Source organism: Rhinolophus hipposideros, assembly GCF_964194185.1.
Source record: "Rhinolophus hipposideros genome assembly, chromosome: 6".
NCBI classification, from domain to species: domain Eukaryota; kingdom Metazoa; phylum Chordata; class Mammalia; order Chiroptera; family Rhinolophidae; genus Rhinolophus; species Rhinolophus hipposideros.
The window spans coordinates 28503113-28517196 of NC_138052.1; positions in this window are offsets into that span (position 1 = coordinate 28503113).

Here is a 14084-nt window from a genome sequence, read left to right on the forward strand (position 1 = left end):
TGAAAGGGAGGGGGGATGTCCCTCCCAGTTATCAGCACTATGAAGGGAGGTACCATTCTTTTTTCATGGAAATAATTTTGTCAGTTAGCTGGAGAAAAAGGTCAAAATATCAAATAGCAGGTTCATGGCAGCGTGTCATCCTGTTAATAAAAACAACACAAAGCAGGAAAATACAGATATTTTGAACAAAGCCCTGGACAATAGGAAATATATTGAAATATACATCAACAATTTTTTAAAATTTCCTTCAAGTACTCAGCAGCCTAGGGCAAAAGAAAAGGAAACATGAGATCCATCCAATTCCCTGGAGAAAGAAGGCAGCATGTCAACTATAAAGTGATTTTTTAAATGGAACCAGAGAATCAGAAATTATGTCCATAGAGCATACATAGGGCATTCCCAGAACACAAAGTTTAACAGAGAAAGGCCAGTTTCCATGAAGCAGAACAAAAGTAATATATGTATTATTCTGGAATAGATTGTGGAGCCAGGGCTATAAAAGCAAGAGAAACATAAGAACCCCTAACTGGGTCCATTCTCAGAACAATATTCTCACTCCCCTATTTAGCAAGTGATAAAATTAGTCTTAATATTGTTCCTGTTATATTTTTTAAAATATGTCTTGAGATAATAATAATAATAATAATAATAACCTAAATAAGTTTCATGTTTCCTGACAAGCTAAGTCAAAATGTTTTCCTGTTTTCTTACAAAAATTCTCACAATGCAAGAAAAGCATATCTCTCTGCACATATCCGAGAATAGTTTGCTTAAATTTCTTTGGATGCCAGAACCTGGCTGAAATTGTCCACCTTCAGGCCATCCCATTTCCAAGAGAACATTCCACAGCCATCAGCTTCCTGCTTTCCCAGCACGACCCCACCAGTATTCAGAGCACACCAGTGCCCAAGTGTACAAGAAGAGAGATGAGCTTGTCAAGATATTTTCATTCTCACTTTGGTGCTGCAGGGACTTAGTTGCTTTGCAGTAAAGGACATCCAGACAGACAGCAAGGCACTGAAAGGAGCTAAGTCTGTCATAGACTTTTCCTGTGAAAAAGCAAAAGAAAAACATGTACCATTGAAAGAAACTGAAAGCATGTCAGAGTGATTGGCAGGCTGACTCCTCTAAAGAAGAAATAATTATTGCTTGATAATGGTAGCTTACGTCAGAGATGTGCATTTTTGGGCCACCATTTGGGTTATTGCCGGTTTCCTGACATCACAAGAAGTCTTTTGTGCCTTCCAAACAAATCTGTGAAGTGACTTTGGCCCTATCATTTCAATGGTGGCAGCCTCAGCAGCAGGGGCAGGTACCATGTATGTCTCAAGTTTCTGTCCCTCCTTGTTTAACCACCAGACAAAGCAAGTTAAAAAGAGAGAGTCATGGACAGGTAGTCATGGCATTTGGTATTTTTGACTCGATTATTCGTCCAGGCATAGTAATAATCAATGTTATCACAATCAATCTCAGGTGGAAAATAAGTTAGCTTTACATTTTCTGTTTCTAAACAAACAAAACAAAAAGGCACAATCACTACCTTCTAGAAGTGTGAAGTCCTTTTATATAAATATAAATTATATGTATATATTTACCCTTTTATATATATTACCCTATTATATATACATATATATATTTAAAACATATATACATATGTGTATGTATATATATACATATATATTTAAAACATATATATACACATATACATATGTGTATGTGTGTGTGTGTATATATATACACACATATATATATTTACCCTTTGGGGTAACTTCTTTTTATGGTCTTCTTTTTGTTTGTTTGTTTTTGTTTTTTTCTGTAATTTTTCTCTGGGAGGACAAAAAGAGAGAGGATACGTAAATGCAGATTGTTAAAAAATGTCTAAGGAAAATGATTTCTATGTAGACAGTAACTATCTCAATCTACTCATCATATAACAAAATTTGCACATTTGTTAGTCACAGTTCTCAAAGTACATCTCATTTTGACTCCTCCAGTCACACAAGTATACTGATATATTTGTTCATTCTCTTAACTATTTCAATGTAAAAAAAGCATTAATTAGTTACTGTGTTGTAGGCATGATACAAGGTACTGAAAGACTTATTTCAAATATGTATTTCTAAATGGTTCTAGGAGACAGAAATGTTTTAGGAAGGCTTTTCTCCCTACAATATGGAAATCATATTAATCTTCAAGGCAGACACTGCTGATCACCTACCCAAGGTCCATTCTCCCCTGCTTCCTTATTAACTGAACCTATGGTAAGCAGAGTAGACATATGCCTTGCCAAAATACTCTTATTTCCCAACCTCCCTTCCTACTACCAATGCTCACTTAACTCAGGTTTGGCCAATACATTATTGCCAGAAATCTCAGATGACAACACTCTTTTTCCCTGAATAAGATTGTGGTGAAGGAAGAAAAATAGTCTTTATTGTCATCATCGATAGGGTCAGTGTGCCATCTTTAGACAACCTACTTTGAAACTTCTTACACAAGAAAAACAAACTCCTATTTGTTTAAGGCACCATAGCACAGCCTGTTAGTGCTGTTCTTCAAAGCCATTTTCTCTTCTTCCTGAGCACACAAGTTGGTTACTTTTCCCAGCCCCCTTTACAGTTAAATGCAGTTATATGACTATAGTGAAAGGCACAAGCAAAGCCTCCATCAGCATTGGGTCCCTGAATGACTGTGTGGGTCACAACCCACCCAGAGCAAACCAGGGACAACTACTTTGGATTTTCACATAAGAGAAAAATAAACTTATAATACACTAAGTTAATGAAATGTGGCACTAATCTGTTACAACAGCTAACATTATCCTAAATCCTAACATTATCCTGTTTGAAGTAAGATACTGCTGGAACAAAACCCCGAATATTTGGTATTGGGTTAGCACTCAGTTGGCAGATGTTCACTAGAAGGTTGGAGGACCTTGTTTTGTTGATGAAAAGGGCTGCCTGCAACAATCTGGTAGGCAGACCAGATGTCTTCTGAGACTAGTCTTAGAGGAAGTCATTGAAAAGACGTTAGCATGTCAGTTGCTCTATGCTACTTATAGCAAGTTATTGTGAGGAAAATTACAGCTAAGACAAGAATTAACACATTTTGAACAAAATTCCAGGATTAAAGTGAGTCCAGAAATTTTACAGGTTGGAAAAGCCAACAGCTTCTGAACCTCCCCCCGCTTCATCCCCCCCCCAAAAAAAAATCCAGGGAATAAAATGGGAAAAGGCTTTGAGTGGAAAAGGCCCATCAATTCTTAGCAATTGAACAAAGGACTTAAATTGTTTCAAATGACCTCAAAACAGCCTCCATTAAGTTAAGAGAATCACACATTAAGATGAGGATGCAATGAAATAAATCAGGCTTAAGAGTATATCTGAGAAAGAACTTGGGTTGATGATCAGTGGCACATGAAACTAACTTGAAAGCACATAGCACATAAGTCTATTGAGTTTTTTAAGGAGTCGTATTACCAAAAATCTATGAACTTGGCCAAAAATAAATGAAAAACTAGCCTATGACTGTAAAAGAAGTCTTCGCATCCCAAACTTGCACTACCAAAGAGCATCGTCCCTAAGGAAGGCAAACTTACCAATAACCCACTTCACATGAAAAGGGAAACTAAGAAGCTCAAGTCAAGGAAGAAGACCTCAAGGGCAGAACAGAGGCAGGATAAACAATAGAAAAGGGAACTCTGTCCTGAGAGTGAATCCAGGGTCTGTTTAGAAACATCCTCCTCTGCTAAACAGGGGTCCTCTCATTGCTTGCCCAGCAAGATTCCATTTTTAAATGGACCGCTGATCACCCACTGTGTCTCTTATTAATCCCTTTTCTAATGGGAACATATCTTGCCATTATCTTGTCCTTGATCCAATATTGTAAATCTGCTGCTGGAGGGAGGACTTTATATATATATATATATATATATATATATATATATATATATATATATATATATATATTTTATTTTTTAGTTAGAGATGTCTGAAACTCATGGAGCCATACCTCTCTGTACTTGATTAAAGAAATTATGGTCACTCAGAAATTATGAATATTGACCTGGGGACAATAACCAAATGGTAGTATTAATTTTATCCTTTGGAAATGGCTCAGTATAATCTTTGAATAGAAAAAATAATTTAAAAAGCTAGCTGTTTATTGAAATATGTTTCTTCCTCCCCCTATACTTCTCAGCTTACTATTAAGATGATAAAGTAAAAAAAAAATCAGACTTGAGATTTATATTTAAGAAGCCTTGGGAATGGTTATTGGCACATAGAACTAATCTGGAAGCAAATAGGTATACATGTATTTTTCGTCCTATACGTCTCAGCTTCTGCTTTAGTTGGTGTTACCATGTGAGGGAGTTCCATCCAATGGTATGTAAATAGAAGTGACTGACATCCACCACTTCCCAACTTGACCCAGAAAAATCTCCCATGCATCTTCCTCCATGCTCTTAGTCAATTACTGGAAAACACATGGAGAAGATGGCAGTGTATACGAATATGTCAGGGTTTTACGCTTGACATCTTTCAGTAGAGCCTCAGCCCTCAATCCCCTCGGATCAGTAACACCTACAGTGAACTAACAAATGAACAAGAAATAAACTCCTATTTGCTGAGCCACTGAATTTGGGAGTTTATTCTAACACTAGTGTTTCCTGAATGCTAACTCACATGGAGTTAGCATTACACTGACTGTGTAGTCACACGGTGCCTAATTGACACTCCTTTGATGAATGAGAGCTTTCACTCAAATGTGTTTAGATCCTAAGTGGTGATGTCTGGACAGCCTGCATGCAGACTCTGAAGAAGCAGAAACCATTTTTTGTTTTTTTTCTTTTTTCTCTCTTCTGTTTTATCTGTTTATTTGCGTGTAATACATTACTTCTCGTATACTCATTTTAACTTTTATCAGTTTATGGGAATTTTCTTTGTGATTTGTCTGTTATATTACAGAGGTTGGAAATGATCTCAAATGCCAGTCAGAGGAGTCTAGGGATTTCACTTGACAACTTTCTCAACTCTGAAGTTAAGTTCTGAGCAAGAGCTAAAGCAGAGAAAGCAACCCAAAAATGGCAGCTGCACGAACACAGACTAAGAAAGGAGACATCTGAGCAGCAGGGACAGCAATTGGATGGGACAGAAGAGATAAAAATTTATCCAAACCCTGAGAAGAGGTTTGGAATCAGGTGGCTGCACTTGTGACAGAATGTGAGGGAAACTTAAGAAAGGCATGCTAAAGAACTGCCTGAAATTATTATCCCTGAGGGTTTAGAGAAAATATGTGCAGCTATATATGAACCTACTGTTAAAAGCATATAACCCAGGGGAATTGGGATATGTTTGGTTCCAGAATTTTCACATTTAACCCACCAGGCACAGGTGTAGTTGGTAAGGATGGAGAGCTAAGTGCATTGAGCAACTGCCAGATATCACACACTACACACTGGTGTTCCAATCTAAGCCCATCTACAGTTGCCACCACAACCACACCAGCTCCACAGTCCCAGTTGACACCAGGGTGGTAGGAAAAAAAAAACGGAAAAAAAAAAAAAAAACCTCTAAATTTGATAAGAGTTTGAAACAATAGTCGGGAGATTGAATATTTCTTTCCCTTGTTTTTCTTTTTTCCTGATAGTTCAAAAACGTGACACATTTATGGAAATATACAGATTGTTCCCATCCAAAGACAGTAGTAGTTTCTTTTCTAAAAATAAACATTGCCAATTATATTTTAGGGAGATTTGTTTTCTTTCGTCCTAGTCTAAATAAAAAACTTTTAAAGAAAGTGTTTCTAGACTTCTGAAACCTTATCAGAGAACAAAATCCAATACTAAATAAGATCATGGGTATTTTTGATGGTGCATTAACACTCTGCAGCTTTGTGTAACTTTTACTCATTCTCATTTACCAAACATTTATTGCAAACCTACCACGTGACAATCCCTATACCAGGTGAGTGGAAGTCAATGGCAATTAAAATCTGGCAGACCTATAAGAAATTTATACTCTAATGAAAGAGACGGACCATCACATTGAATAGTATAAGATAAATTGACTTCCAAAGAGAGTTGACACTTCATTTTCTATTCACCAAATAATTTAATAACTTGGTTATTCCCATACTTCAATGAGGCAGTAATAATATTAATATAATAATAGCTTCTAACATTTACTAAGCTGTAATTATGTATCATTTACACTTACAAATGTTTTATATGGATTATTTTATCTTTACCAAAACTATGAGGAAGGCAAAAAAAAAAAAAAAGAAGAATTTTCCACATACAACACATGAGGTACCAAAAAGTGTAATAAATTGACCAAGATCACTTATCTGGAAAGTGGTACAGCCGGAATGTGAACTCAGGCAGTTGGAGTTTTTCTAGATAGTATCCAAGTATGCTATTTGAGGCATAATCCATTTGAACTAGATCTTGCCTAGAAACCTATGTCAGGATAGCTGGACCTCAAGAAATACACCTCATCTGTGACCTTTAAACCACCTACATGAGGATGCTTTCGGCCAGTCCATATTCCCAGAGATTAGCATAGGTGGTGCTAATATCTGATGCAGTATTAGGTCACAGTGGGCCTTATTGGATATGGTGATTTGAAAAGTCCAATCAATGTCATAGTCTCTCCCAAAGTCCTGGCCATTCATAAACACTTCTGAGATGGAAGACAAGTAATTAATCTTAAGCTTTTGGTACTTTCCCTGATCTGACCACTCTGATCCCGAATTAACTTGTATCCCTAAGACATAAGCAGCTCCAAACTCTGCACACGTACTCACATTATAACCAGCCAATGCTCAGAGGAAACTACCAAGAGCCACTCACTCTTACTTCATTTCTTTAATTAGTCACTCAGCAAGATGTGATGCCAACGAAGTACCAGGCATGTACAAGGCACTGAAGTTAAAACAGTTGACACAGTTCCTACCCTTGTGGGGAATATAGTCTACTAGGAGATGCAGTGATAGATAATTTGGTGGCAATGGTATTTTATTTTGTAATTTTTTTGTAAACGCATTTTAAGTTGTTCACATCAACTTGCAGGATGCAATAGTAGTTCTAGAATAATTTATCTGTGAAATTGTGACAGTTATATCTGTTCCAGATACATTTGACAGATAAACTACTAGAGAGGATAAAATGATTTGTCTAAATGCATTGAAATGCTTCTAAAAGAAGAGAATGTGGTAATTTTAGGACAAGTTATATGACTACCCTGAACTACTGGATCGAAGTCAGTTATATGACTAAGTTCATAGGAAATTAGAAAATCTAAAAAGTCCTTTCTAAAGCCATTTCAGTAAATGTTTCATATTTTTTAAAATCTCAGTGAATTTAGGTTTAATTACAGGATGACGTTAGAACTTCAGATTTACAACAGATAGATTTACAAGTATTCTAACTGCCTAGTGACGTCTCCCACACCCAACAAATGCTCAAAAGATGCGTAGTTTTGAATAAATGGGAACTGCTGATTTATTGCAGCCAACACAAATAATAACTGAATCCTGAATCAGATGATGCTGAGTTGCTGGAAAACAGATACAACACTCCTGGTTTCTGTAGAATTACAGTGCATGGAAAATAAAAGGGAGAGGGTGAGATGACAATAATAGGTTTCAAGAATATTGGGGGGGAAAATTTGCAATGGGCAGTGATTAAATGCTCCCTATCTCCATGGAAGTCAAAATGAGAGAAGGAGGCTTCAACTTGCAACAGATGTGATAAGTTAGATTCCTGAAAGAAACTGCCAGTTGCAGAGGCACCAAACCACTGAGCTAAGAAATGTTGGTGAATCTCTTTGCCTTACAAGGTCATCTCCCTGAGAGTTTCACTGCCTCCCACCATGACGCATGCAAGAGACAGAGCACTGCTCTAAGAAATCTCAGGGGTCTTTTCCATCCACATAGCTATGAGAACACTGCTTCCTAGCCCAGCCATCTTATCCCCCTTAATCAACTGCTGGTGAATACCAGCACTGACTCTGAGCCCAAGACTGCAGATAATACAAACAGGACGACATTGTCCCTGTTATCAGGGATGTACAGAGCTAGACGAAAGAAGCAATTAAATAAAAGCACATAATAGATCCAGATAAAATAAAGTGCCAACAAGGATAATTCCGCTTAATCAGAAAAGGTGAAAAAAGCAAAAGCACAGCACTTACACACCAAGCCCTTTCTAACATCTTTTCTAAATTAATTCCACAATAGCCTCATAAGACAAATATTGTGTGTGTGTGTGTTTTTTCCTCTGTTTTGTAGTTTAGGAAACTGTGGCTTAGAGGGAATATATAGAAGATCATGTAGTGAAAAGTAAAAACTAATATTCACATCTAACTCCAAAGCTCTTCCCACCAAACAATAATAATGCCATATTGCATCCTGTTAACATACTCTCCACAATGGAAATGGCAATTATATCGCGTCATCCCTAATGTCTTCCTCAATACAAGTATCTCCAAACACAGGAAAAATCTTTTAGAAATATTTTTAAATAAATAAGTAAATGCAAAGCTTGAATTTCTATTTTCTTCTCTAAAATACCTTCTTTTCTAATTAAGGAATAATAGTACTTGCATTTTATTATTTGTGACTTCAGAAAGACTCCCAGGGAATTAGACAGCTGAATTGGGGGTAGAAAAACAGTATTAGCTCTCGGCTTAGAGATGAATGGATTTAGAAGCACTAAATCGGGAAACCAAATGGGCTCTCGCAGTCAACGTTTTAGAATGAGCTTTAAGTACTCAACAGACAAATCAGGAACCAACATTGAAAGCCCAGAGTCAGGCATGACCTCTTACTCCTTTTAAAATCCACATTGTGGGTTCTAAGTTCATAACACTATTTCCAATAATGGCATCTTTTAAGAGCTAAAACGTTGATACACCATGAAGGATCAAACGGCTAACCTCCACATAATAGTCATGGCCTACAGATTTACAGAAAAAAATTAAATTAAGAAGTTCCCAATTAATTTTTCTCTGGGTCCACTCTGCCATGACCCTTGTGAGTCAAAGTTTTCTAAATTTCAGTGATTCACATCTTAAACATCAGTGTCATCCTAACAGCATACCAACTGTACTGTTCTTCCTCTAGCACTTTTCTTTAAAAATTCTCATTTTAACCTTAAATACATTTATTTTAAAAGGATTTTTATTGCAATTATAAATGTCAAATTCATCTTACTTGCCACAAATTACAGGTTGCTATGAAAATAAATGCTTCACTGTTTGAAAAAGTGTACACAAAAGGCTATTTTAATACCACCTAAACTCATCTTGCATGCCACCAGTTGATTGTGTATCATACTTTAGTAAACATGGATCTTAGTCTGGGCCTCGCCTTGTTCCCTCAGACTATCTCCAGCAAACAAGAGGGCACAGATGGAAGGGGGTCAGTGTTTTCCCTTATCTCAAGTGAGATCAGCAGAAGAGGATCACTTTTCCCTACGCATGTCTTTCAGACGCTCACCAAGGTGAAAAAGAAAACAGTACTTGGATAGCCCAGAGGAATTGTTTCCCTTTTCCTTTCCTGCTGATACCTGAGCTACCACGGCCCAGTATCTGAGATGCTTTATAAGAGGTTTTCCTCGGCTGTAGAGGGAAGAGGCGATGCTGACAGCAGAAGTCAGAACCAGCCTGACTCCTCCTCGCTGGGGCTGCTGATCAGAAAACAGCAGAAAAAGTCAGACCAGTCACTCCCCAGAGAGCCCCTGACAAACAATAGCTTTTCCTTTTCTAAGTTTCAATATAGCTTGAGCCTATCTACTCTAACTCCATCTCATCTGCAGCTTGGTAACTGGGTTTCCTAAACAAAATTAACGGGAGTGTCAAGGTGAAATTGAAAATGAAACTGGCAGCAAAGGGCAAATCTAGAGGCCTTTAATGGATTGGAAAGCCAAATGGCAATTTCCAGCTAGGTCCTTTGCCTCAGGCTGGATTACAACAAGGCAATCACATTTCAGTCTGCTCTTTCAATAATTTTATCAATATATTAGGCCTCACAGAATTTATGTGCAAAGACAATCATGTTTACTTAGAAGAGGCAGTCACCTCTATGTAATGTTTAGAATGCTCCCCCAAAAGTCTCCCACCCCAAATATACCTCCCCTCATGGTGCCCCCATGTTTCTGACACTCTCGACCACTGTTTTGGGAAAAAAGCTGTGAAGGTTGCTTTTAAAAAAGAGCAAATGCTGATCCACAGGGCAGGCCATTAAGGCAGGTTCAGCACTCAGCTGCAACCACAAGTTAAATGTTGGGATTAGACATTTAGTCACTTAGAGAATGGCTTAAAGCCATGGGGTTTACACAGGTAAGTTTGGGCAAAAGTAAAGCAATGAGAAACATCAAAATCACTTTAAAAGATTTTTCAAAATACTCATGCCCCATGACCCAAGCGCCAGATATTCTGTCTCCATAGTTCTGGGAAGACAGTCAAGAGGGTGCCATGACTGGGCCAGAGACCCCTTGTTAGAATATGAGCAGGAGACTTAAATGGAATAAAAGGTTTCTGAGGAGAAAGTTCCCCTACCTTACACAAACTTGTCTGTGTCTTTGAGGCAATAGTCATGATAACAGAGCATAATTTCCAACTATTATCCATTTCTGAATGAAGAGAATACTAGGAAATCTGAGCCTATGGTGTTCCTCTGCATTGGTGTGTCTCTTCCCAGCAGAGAGCATGCAGCACCAGGAAACGCCAGCCAGACGCTGGGCATCATGGGAGTGTCCCTGGCTTGGGGATGTATTCACCCCACTTAAGAAAGCTAATTCCCTTGCCAAGCCTGCTGTACCACCTCCTGCTTTTCCTTTATTCTTACAGATATGGGAGCTCAAGGAAGACAATCTGGGAAACTCAGGTTTCAGCAAGCTATGCATATTATAAGAGTGAATTCTCCCTCCCTCCCTCTCTCTCTTGCAAAATACTCCCTACTTAAATTGCAAACCTTGGAGCCAACACGTCTGGCTCTAGCTGCCTCATCATTCATAACCTTGTTATGCAAATAAAACAAAGATAAATTAAAATTTGAAATGAACCCTAATCAAACAAAGTAGCCCCCCAAAAGCATTCTTACATGATACCATATTCCAGTAAATCCCTATTTTGTGTTTGTTATCAGTTTTTAGTCAATTAATTCAGCTGAAAAGAAAAGGATGGATGAATGGCCTGCTTGATATTTCTAATTTAAATGTATTTGGTGCTATGCATTCTTTGTTAAAACTTTCCCAAATGATGGGAGTGGGTCAAACCATGGCCCTTACATGACAAAAGCAGAATTAATCAACGTAAAAAAACTGGGGATTTAAATGGATCCACAGAGACTTGAACCACTGAGAAAGTACCTTTCAGAAACTATTTATATTATTGCTGGAGGCCTGAGCAGTATCACCTCGGCTATTTCAGAGACCATGCTGCCACCTCCTCACATAAAGTCATGCTGTTCAACCGTCTTGAACTCACACAAAGCCTTCACAAAGTGTAAATATTTATGACTCACAAACCCCACTTCCCTCGCCCTCTTCATTATTATTCTCCCACAGAACACTGGGTTTCTTTAAAGTAGTCAGAGGGCCTCATTTCTGAGAAAAACAGGAATTTTTAAGAATGTTACTGCTACTTGGTCCAAGAGGGCAGACAATTGTTCTAAATTTCCCTGAGGGAAAGACTTGTTTAAGTAAAACGTCTGAGAGAGACTTCCTATTACATTGACTACATGCATTTCTTTTCCCCAAGAGCTCCCTTTAATGAAATAGGAAATGTAACTAGAGAGAGAAACAAAATTATCGGGTGTGTGGTACATAGGAAATTTCCTATGACAAAAAGTTTCTCTCCTGTTGGTCCCTCAGAACTTAGACAAAACTGCAGTCTCCATAAAGCCCTTGCTCAGCAACCATACATTGTGTCTAACAGAAAAGTCTGGGGGAAAAAGTCAGAAGATCTGGGTTCCAGTTCCAGTTCTACCCAGTTTATAGCAATGTTCTATTGGATAAGTAACAATATCTCTGGCCTTATGTCTAAAATAAAGATTTGTTCTACTTACTTGTCAGGATATTTATGGGGATCCAGTGGGATGAGTGTAAAAGGGCTTTGAAAACACTTAAGGGGTTAAAAATATTATCTAAGAAATAGTATGCTAATTAAATCACTCAGTGGAAATCATCTTTTAAAGTTTGAGAATATACAATTATCATTCTCCCACTCCCAGAATGCCATGGGTTTGTGCCATCATTCTAACCCATGTAGTCCATTGAGTGGAATTCACAAAGCTGAACTTTTCTGCTGTCTTCTGTCTTCCCATTGAAGTATAATATATATCCAAAGAAAATATAGGCTATGCCAGATAGAAAATGCCTTCCATGCACCCTCCTTCCTTGCATCTTCAAAAATGGTTTCCTGGAAGATTACTTTAAGATTTAAGAAACATAGAACATTAGAAATATAAGATTTGAAAATATTTTTACCTATCTGCAACACTGTGACTATACAGTACCAGAGGATAGAAAGAGTGTGACAATACAGCAGACTAGGGTCCCACCCTCCTAGATAAGTGATTATGTAGCATCTAGTTATGAAGGGAACCCATGCCTAACATTCCTATAGAAAATGAAGTCAGCAGGTTTTATGTTATTCAACCAAAGTAAAATAGAAAAAGGTGCAAACTGTATGCAAATCTGTGTCAATTTAAAGAATATTAAGTATTATTATTATGTCACTTAAAGTGTTTGTAATTTTATTTCAACAGAAGATATTAATAAGGAAAGGAAATGCATATTTAAGATAATAGAATTACACAGAAAAGTTTAATGACTCTCAATAGTCTATTCCTGAATATGAAACACATTTCAGGCTTTGGCTGACGAGAAGAGGAAAGTCAAAATACCTGATCTGAACTCTAGGACCACCTATTTATCTTATTTGCTTGTGCCATGGCAAGTTACCTAACTTTTCTAAGACTCAATTTCATGTCAGGCTTATTTCACAAATTTGCTGAAGATCAAATGACATGCAGGAATCTGGGCTTCTGCTTCCAGCTGTGATGCTATATCTTGTATCAGACTATCTTACTAGGAACAATTAGACAATCTCAATCAAATGAAAAACGTAACTTTTGGAAGGCATTCACATGCAATCAAGGCAGCTAGGATTTGAGGGGCCAAGTTACCAGAGTGAGAGGAAACACACTGAAGTGACTTTGGCATTTGTCTCTATAGTTTACTCAAGGAATTTCTGCGGCTAGTGAAATACTGTGACCTGGAGTTTGCAACAGTTTCAATGGGCTGGGAACAAAGAGGTTGGAATTCAGGACTTCCAGGTCACCTGAGACTTGAGGGACCAAGGTCCAAGAGAAGTAAGTCCAAAATTCTGTGTACAATTTCTCCTTAAGATAATTACCAAGTGCTTAACTGTGCATACTAAGATTGAGCCACCAAGAAATCAGATGAAAAGCAAGAATTGGGAGATCAAATAGCTAAGGAGAGTTTTCAGTTGTTTTATGGAGATATAGCTAGGAGTTCAAGTAAACACTGTAGGATTTCTACTGAGACCCCAAGTGGGCTCTATCCTAGAAAAATAAATAAATAACTGAGTCTTAGGAGTAAGGACAAACCAAAACTAGATCAGTCCTAACAAAGCCTGAAACCCAGTGGTGACTGGAAGAAAATGATCTACTTATACTTTATCTACCTGCCAGAAAAAAAATTAAGTTATTTCCGTAAGTACATTACGTCATCCAGAGCTTCTATAATATTTCTTATACAGTGTTCAGCATTCAATACAAAATTACCAATTGTGTCACAAAACATGTCACAATGATCATACACCAAGAGAGAAAGTAATCAAGAGACAACCTGATTGAAGATTCCAATATGGCAATTATCATCTAGATACTTTAAAATAGCTATAACTAAAAAATCAAGAAAAATAAGCAAAATATGGGGAACTTCACGAGAAAATTTGAATTTATATTTTAAAAATTAAATGGAAATGCAGGAACTGAAAAATATCATAATTGAAATATAAAATTTAGTAAGAGGGGTTAATAACAGAGTGACC